Raw genomic sequence first — 9,028 nt, forward strand, 5'->3', positions numbered from 1 at the left:
GTTTTCGTGTTTGTCATGGCCGAAAATCCGCTCTCGCGGAGGTATGTTGTGCAAAATGATAGTAAATATTTTATTGCCGCTTCGCTGACACGATGATAATGATAATTGTACAATTAACACAAATTGTGTTAACTGTACACTTTTTGTTTCTTGCATAAGAATTTCATTTAGGTATTGTTATAAATGCATTTTTGATGAAATTTCGAGAATATTTTTAGTTATTAATAAACGAATTTGTGCATTCGACATCATGTTGTAAATTGCCGAACTTTTTATGGTCCCCCTTTATTTTTTTGATTGCTTCATCTCATTCGTTTAAATTTTAAATCGACCGATTTTAGATTGCCGCGCGTACCCCTTCACTCAATTTCGCGTACCCCCAGGGGTACACGTACCACTAATTGGGAACCACTGCTCTAGATGAAATGTTAAGCGACTAAGACGTAAATTTCAACGGTCCAATGGATCCAATGGTCCAGGCCGGATGGCCGAGCAGTCAAGGTGGCAGCCTACCGCTCTGGGGGACCAGGGATCGAATCCGGACGGGTCAAGGAATCCCCAGGAAATTTTCGGGGGTGGTCCGTTCGGATATGTCGGGCCCCGTCCCTTACCAGCAAGTCGTCCCATTGTGGGGCGAACCCATAATGGACCTGCTAAAAGAGACCCTCTTAGTGCCCACAGGGCGGAAAGAGTAAAAAAAAGATTCAATGGTCCAGATCGTACGGATTCTCGCGAGCAATATCTAGCAGTTAGAAGAGGATATCAAAAATTAATGAAAGATTCCAAAACTGAGTCACGTAAGAAATTCTGCTGGATCAAAGGCAATTCAGCTCCTTGGAATCGGGTATATAAACTACTAAGAAAAGAATTTTCGAACTACACAACAAAATTATCAATCAAAAATTCTGCAGACGAAACTTTATACGGTGATAAAGAAATAGCCACCTTGTTTATAAACACATTTTTTCTTTCTGACGACCCGTCTTCTGACTTCCTTTACCATCAGCAGATAAAAGCGAATATTGAAGCTCATTATTTCAAGGAAAACGATTTGCCTTTTAGTATCTCGGAAATTAGACAAGCTGTTTCGACCCAACAAAATACGAAATCCTCTGGCCATGACGGGTTAAATGCAGAAATTATAAAACACGCTTTTAATCTAGACTCCGATATCCTTCTTCTAATATAATCTATAACTCTTGCCTGTCTTCCGGGTTTTTCCCGGCGGCATGGAAACACGCTATTGTTAAGATTCTCCCGAAGCTAGGCAGGCAATTGGATTCCCCCAGTAGCGTAGCGTAGGGAGCGGCACTTTTTAAGGGCGGAAAAATTACGTTTTAAGGGGCGGTAAAATTTCAAAATAAATAATAATATCTTGTAAGAATTTGAACCATTTTATTTCATATTTTCGTCCACCTACGATTCGGACCGATTGAAATGAGCACGGAATAGTGCTACCATCCGACTCGCCGTCGGGGATATCGTGTGCAACCTGTCGACCTTTTTTTTCTCTCTCTCTTTTGCTTGTACGATTCGTTCGTAACCATATACACCTCCAATATTCAATAGAGCTAGGTCACTTGCGTTACTCCTATCTAAGTCTCCCTACTCGCTAACTGTAACTGATTTAGAACCGGCATGCACTGCAAATTATTCTTCGCATTGTAAAATGATATACGCATGCTTCAGGAACTTCTGTTCGAACAAACCTCACCTGCCGTCATGGGCGTAGCCAGAGTTTTGTTGTGGGGGGGGCCTAGTAGAGGCCAACCTAACACAAAATTGAATTATTTCAAATTATTCATAACATTGGGCACAGTGGACCTTTTTTTTTATTAGTATTCAAAATTTTTAGCTTTAAGATTTTTGTTGTTTCCAAATCGGCTTAACACTTTTTCGGCTGTGATTTTCTGGGGAGCACCAGGTTCACTGGGGAGGGCCGTGCCCACCCAGGCTCCCCCCTCGCTACGCCCATGCCTTCCGTCCGGGTCAGCGATTTTAAAAAGGTAGCAACACTAGCACGGAATTTTTCATTACTTATCCGGTGACGAAACTGAATTTTAGTCTTTTAAATTGAGATACTTAAATAAGGAGGGGCGAAATTTTCCTTCGCCCCGGGCGGCTGACACCCACGCTACGCCACTGGATTCCCCTAAATCATTTCGTCCAATTAGTCTATTACCAGTACTCGGCAAAATTCTAGAGAAACTAATGATAAATAGGATAACTCATCATCTAACAAAAAAGAAATATCTTTGTAATAAACAGTTTGGATTTACTCCCCAAAAGAGTACTACGGAACCTTTAATTATAGTCAGAGACCACATGCAGAAAGCATTAAACAATAAAAAAATATGCATAGTCATTTCTTTAGATATTTCGGCTGCATTCGACTCGGCATGGCCTGAATTAATTCTCAATGAACTTCGAAAAGCAGAAGTCCCAAAGAATCTTTACGATCTTTTAGTCAGCTATTTCAAAGGAAGGAAGGTCCAGCTAACCTACAACTCGGAAACGGTAACAAAATCGATTAATCTAGGAGTGCCCCAGGGCAGCGCGGCCTCTCCCCCTCTTTGGTATATCCTACTAAATACGGCTTTTAGGATCAATCTCCCCCAACACAGAGAGCTAGTGGCTTTTGCAGATGACCTCTTGGTGACGGTGACAGATAGAAAAGAATACAATCTTAAAAAGAAAGCGCAAACAATTTTGGCAAATTTAGAGACTTGGACAAAAAACAGTAAACTATGGTTTAACGCTGACAAATTTAAATTACTTTTTGTAACGAGAAAATTAAAAGTAAAAAGACCTTCTTTAATGTTAAATAGGAAAAAACTAGAATACGTAAACTCATTCAAATATTATAAAAAAGCTAAATTGGTGCCCTGACGTGAGAGATCAACTCGGCAAGGCTGAAAGGCTTTCCCTTTTCCTTAGAAAGATAGAAACCCTAAAATGGGAATTAAATTCAAAGACATGCGCTCTTGATTCGAATAAACAGGAAATTACACAATCGAGCTGTAATTACTAATTTTACGTTGATTTAAATAGGAATCAGATGAGACTGATGTCCAGTTCGAATTAAAAGAAATTCTAATTACACAAGTTCGAATAAACTAGTCTATTTTTCAAATTTGTCATTTCCTGAACAATCCCCGCGATTGCTCACTTTAGTCGAAAAACTGTGTTTGTATTTTCTGATTTCTTATTAGAAATAGTTTGCCATTCCATTTCAATAGTTGTAGTGTCTTCAAATTTCAATAACAAAGTACAGAATTGGTAATAAGTTTTTAGCACTCAGCACAGTCTAAGGCATATTTGTAAGATATTTTTTGAAAAAGTCTCATTTGTCTTGTGAACCATTTGAGGGTATTCAAGAAGTGATACAAATTTCTTTAACTTAACCAAAACATGTATCACCACATAAAAAATCAAAATGACTACGAACTATTACAACCCTTAAAACGCTTTACAGAAGTGTAATATAAAAGATATTAGTATTGTATGAGACAACTCCCCTCATACGTTGCTGTTCCAGCTTACTTTGTAGGTAAGGGGTGAACCAGCTTGAGTTAGCTTTTTTTTTATTTACAGTTGGTGGTGCTTAATATTTTAGACTCGAAGTTATGACTGGCACATCCAAGCCATTGTATTTTTTATCCACGAGGCTTCACCCGAGTTGTGAGCCATTTCAGTGTGTATTTTTATTACCATTCTCTTAATAAACTTGTTATACTTGTCTCTATTAAATGTGTCAATATTTCTGTAATACCACTATTAAAATCGCCTGTTTATTTTATATATATTTATTTTTTTATTTATATTTTTTTGCTGTTTTATATTGAGTCTCTTTTCACATCCGCCGAATTGAACATTTACTTCTATTGTATGAATACTTTTTTCTTTTTGTTATAATGTAAGAACGTGGGCATGTTGCGATGACAAACTCGGTGTATAAAATATGATCGAATGGTACAATTAAGCTCAAAATGAATCTAGCTATTCATAAATTTTTATTTAAATTCTGGATAAAAATGTAAGAGAAAGAAATAACTAGGGGATTTCTAGAGGGAATTGTTTTCACTCCAGAGGAGCTGCTGATTGGCACTTGGCAACATTGGATTTCATGTCTAATATGAAACGCTATCAATACTAGTGGGCACGCCCTTCAGGAAGATACGCAGTTACCAATATAACCGTAGAGCCGAAGCTCAATCTCAAACAACTCGTAACTTTCACGAACAACATTTCGTACAAAGACCGGAAGTAAGTATGACGTAGACTGTATGTTGTAAGATTGTAAATTCCACCAAATACTTTATAGAATTTTGAATAAGCTTTTAAAAAATTTCATTTATCTTTCAACTTTTTACCACCAGCCGACCGAGAGAGGAGGAAGTATTGGTAAGATTCATAAAAATGCTATTGTTGCAAACTTTGCACAATCTGCATAATTTCCTTACAAAAATTGCGAGCTTCTATGCGATGCCTGCGTATCAACTCTTTGCATCTTCTATAAACGTTCCGGCTTACCGCCTCATAAACCGATACTAGCTTTTTACGCATTAATCTACATAGCATTTTTTATTCTTATAGTAAATTTGTAAAATTGCACTTTTTTTGGTTACTTTTATAAGTTTCGTATTATTAATTTTTTTCGTCGATCGTAAAAATTATTGTGTCGCAGCAATAATATTAATTAAAATTTAAAGTATATCGCTAATTCAAAAAGGTTGGGAACACTGGTTTATAATAACACGTTATTTGCTTTAGTATTCTAAGTTTTTTTCTTTTATCGGTTGTTATTGATAGAATAATTACTTCACCAACCTTTAAAGTAAAATCAATGTAAAATATTACAGTATTTTCTTTGTAATTTTTATAGTGTTTAAGAATTGTAAAGAAAATATATCTACAGATTAGAAACTTAGTTTTAATATGATTTAATGCGTTATTTATGAAGTAATAGTATGATAAAAATGAACTAGATATAATGTACAGTCACAACTGAAAATATATTTACTCCATTTTACTGTATACACAGGTAAAAGTTCATTCAGTAAACACATATTAATGATGATAGAATATTAATACAGGTTTAACCATCTTTTGTCGAAATTCAGAGATTCTGATAAGATTTCTATTAATTTTTATATTTAGATCATACAATTGAGTCAGCTTAAGAGCATCTGTGGGATTGCTGCATAATGCTCCTTTATCTAAAGTAACAAGATCACAGGTAATATTTATGGTATAGTAGACTCTCACTAATCTGGCCATTCCTGGAAGACAGGTGCCACATTGCTGAGAGTGTATAGGCTTAAAAGTAATGAATAAAGTGATTTGTCTTGCTTAAACTTATAAAACACTTGGTATTGCTAAAATTCAGTATTACATAATTTCACTATACCTGCATATTTCTTTCCATTCTTATATCATCAATAGCAGAGAGGAGGAGGAGCTAACTCAAAACTTAAAAATATATGAATAATTAATAACATTCTTTTATTAACATGTACATGAAGACAGTATTGCAGATGCCAATAAATAAACAATATTTACTATCATAAATGTTTTCAAAAAGTAATTTTTGAAGTTCAAAGAAAAACTTTTAATTTTTTGTGTCAATGGGGAGAACTTAAGCCCCTGTAACTTCCTTGGATCCATCAGTATATATCATCAATTTTACCATTCTATAACTTATATATACAGTATACTCGTATTACTTTCACTTCCCAGAAATACAAAAGGAGGCCTAGTTGGAAAGATGGAAAATTTCTGAATGCTTTCTAATTGGACAGTATAAAAAGAAATAAGTACGGTACTGCCTTAAAGTTTGCGTGATCTCCAAAATATGGTTGCTGATCACTTCTTGCCTTGTCCACTTGAGATGAGAAGGCATATATATGATTTGCGCTATTTGTTCTTATATTTTAATACCTTTTTAATATGTAATTGCTTGTTGTGTATTCAATGAAATCAGTTATGATTCTGTGAGAAACCTTTCGACTACATAAATGTTAAACATTGACTAATGAAAGTTTCATCAAATCTCCACAACATATATTATAGTGTATGGCCTTGCTGTCGTGTTCTTTGGGTGATTATATACCATAAGATTAAAGATAGATTTTTATAAATGTTTGTTTGCTCCCATATGCTGACTGCTGCTCTACAAATATCACAGCATAATGCTCTTCTAAATGGACTACTCAATTATATAATGCACTGTTAACAGGAGTTCCACTAATATAAAATATGGGAGAAAATCAGGTACTAGGAGAGTACTCTCTTAAGCACTGCTCCCTTATTCAATGTTTTGTTAAGTGGACTTGAGTGTAGTTGGAAATAGTCATTTAATTATAATGAAAATAGAGTTTAATTAAACTTCAATGTTCCTCACAAAAGTAATCACATGTTCATTCACATTTCTTTAAGAAAATAAAAATTATGATATGATCAATTACTGTAACTATTGAAATTGCATTAGTAAGGAACAATAGTGTATGATAGGCTTCAAATCAGTTTATCAAAATTTTAGAAATGAGCAGAAATAAGGAGTAGAAGAAATAATTGAATACAGAAATTTCATTTAAAAATGATCAAATATATTTCTAAAAATTCTGAACCAATTGAAAGATGATATAGCACTTTTCTTTCTATCATAAAAAACATAAAATATTCAAATCATTACATAATTTACAGTATAATGGAAGATCACCTAAACTTTGATTTAGTAAAACAAACCATCCTTAAAGCTATTAAGTTTAATTCTAATTTATTTACTACATAAATGTGTATTGTTGATTAAAATAAATTGGGAAAAGATTTCATACCAAAGAGAATTAGAAGAGTTATAAGATGGGAAGAGTATATTGGAAGAGATATTAGAAATTAATCCGTCTGTCTAATAAAGAAAAAGAGATAAATTTTGCAAATGAATATAAAATAATGGTAGAATATTTCTGAAGTTGATTGATTTTTAGCAATGAAAATGGATTGAAGATATTTGGCTCTGAGAAATGAAATGTGGTGTGGAGGAAACTTAGAATTGAGATAAAAATAAAATATGTAGGACCTAAGTTAAATATGGTAGAGACCAGTTTTGGTTTTGGGATGCATACTTGTATCTGGCATTGAATATTTAGTATTTATTGATGGAAATATTTATTAAATGTTATATTAGACATTGATAGAAATTATTTGTTTGAAAGTGCTAACAAATGGCTCTTGGTAGAAAGTTTTTCTGGCATGACAATAATTTAAATCATACTGTTTGGGAAATTAGGTGTTTGTTCTATAATGTCTGATTATATTGCACCACCTGAATCATCAGATTTAATCCAATAGAAGCATTTATGAGCTCATTTGAAATGTAGTAGGACGACTTATGAAATATATTTCTGGTGAAGATCTTTAAAGGATTTAAAAAATGGAAGAAAACATTTTAATGGAAATTTGTAAAATATATAATCTTCAAAGATTTCAGACCATTATTAAATCTAATAATTATCCCACTAGATATTATATTTTAAGTATATGAATCAATTAATATGTTAATTTTATTGAAAGATTACTGGTACTGTAATGTTGAGACCTATAGTTAAATATAGTAGAGACTAGTTTTAGTTTGGGATGCATATTTGTATTTGATATGTAGTATTTATTGATGGAAATATTTATATATAAACATCCCAAGAAATTCAATGTTTTAATAATCATCCAACCAAGAGCCAAATTATTTAGGCAGACAGGAATTTGCAGGTTTACTCCCACTCTGGCCATTTCTTTTCTTTCAGATTATTCTAAAGAAGTTAAAATCAAATTATAGTTACTATTTTCATTAACAGATAGTGTTTAATGTCTACCTATAGTTCTAATCAGATAGTTTCTAATTAATGTTTCTAGCATGTTGACTGCCTAATTAATTTTGCTGTTGGTTAGATGATTATGATGGAAATATGGATTAAATGTCATTTACAGCAGGGATGGACAATCTTTTTCTATGTCAGGGCCACTTTTAAAACTATTAAACAGATGTAGGTCACATAAAAGAGAAAAATAAAAGAAAAAAAAGATGATAAATCAGAATTATTTATTCATAGGCTATATGATTATAAATTAACATATTAGTCACTGCTAGTTTTAAATTAGGTTTGATTTTGTTAGTCTGTTAGCTGATTTCTTGTTTTACTTTTTACTAAATTCATTGCAGAAAAAACTGTTTACAAATATAAACAAACATCTACAAACCTTATTTATATACATAATAAGCCAATGACTAAGGGATTATATTGTGATATAATACCCCGATATCCTTTTGTTGTTGGCTTATTATACTGTTTATATACACAAGTTGTAGAAAATAAAGATAGAAGCTTTGCTACATACTTCCTCAAGATTGAAAATTTCATATATTTATTAATATTTTGTGCAGCCTGCATTGCACAAAATATTAATGCAGGCTGTGGGTTGCTTATCCCTTTTTAGTGCATATCCACTTTAAACATTTTTTATATTTTATAAACTAATGTGTTTTAAAAATATAATTTTATAGAAAGTATGAAATAATCTAATAATTTTAATCTTTGCTGTTATTCTCTGCCTGAGCTCATCTGCTAGTTTTTTATATATTAATTGTGGTACTAAATTTGTTGTTTCGGTATATTTTTAAGATTTTAATATATTATTTAACAAAGTATTGATGTTTTTGATACAGTAGAGTCCCGAAAACACGGTCTAATGTGGACCGAAGGATGGCCAAGTTTGTGAAAATGCCGGGTTATTGGGAATGGGGTTTAAAAAAATAAGTACGAGTGTTTCCTCAGAAAATACTGTAGTGTACTTGTATGTATTGTTTGCTTGAGAATACAACAGAGAATAAACTGCCCAATTACCCTTAAACAAAGGAAAAGTACGTCTTTTATGAAGGCATAGAGCCTTTACTACATGAAAATGAAAATTAATGAATACACTGTGTACAGTAATTTACCTGATAAGACAGACCTCAGAAAAATACTTTATGAGA

General features: G+C 32.9%; 1 protein-coding gene across 2 annotated transcripts in view; it reads left to right on the plus strand.

The window, feature by feature from the left end:
• The first annotated feature begins 3,965 nt into the window (after positions 1 to 3,965).
• The window catches only part of LOC111619786 (leukocyte elastase inhibitor A-like), an 11,393-nt gene continuing 6,330 nt past the window's right edge, over positions 3,966 to 9,028 (plus strand). For both annotated transcript variants that reach the window (XM_023361598.1, XM_023361597.1), the window contains exon 1: positions 3,966 to 4,266. The gene's annotated coding sequence lies outside the window, so the exon portion shown is untranslated. The remainder of the gene's footprint in view (positions 4,267 to 9,028) is intronic.

The sequence above is a fragment of the Centruroides sculpturatus genome, unplaced genomic scaffold (genome assembly GCF_000671375.1).
Source record: "Centruroides sculpturatus isolate CEXI.00-Female unplaced genomic scaffold, Cexi_2.0 scaffold201, whole genome shotgun sequence".
In the NCBI taxonomy this organism is placed as follows: domain Eukaryota; kingdom Metazoa; phylum Arthropoda; class Arachnida; order Scorpiones; family Buthidae; genus Centruroides; species Centruroides sculpturatus.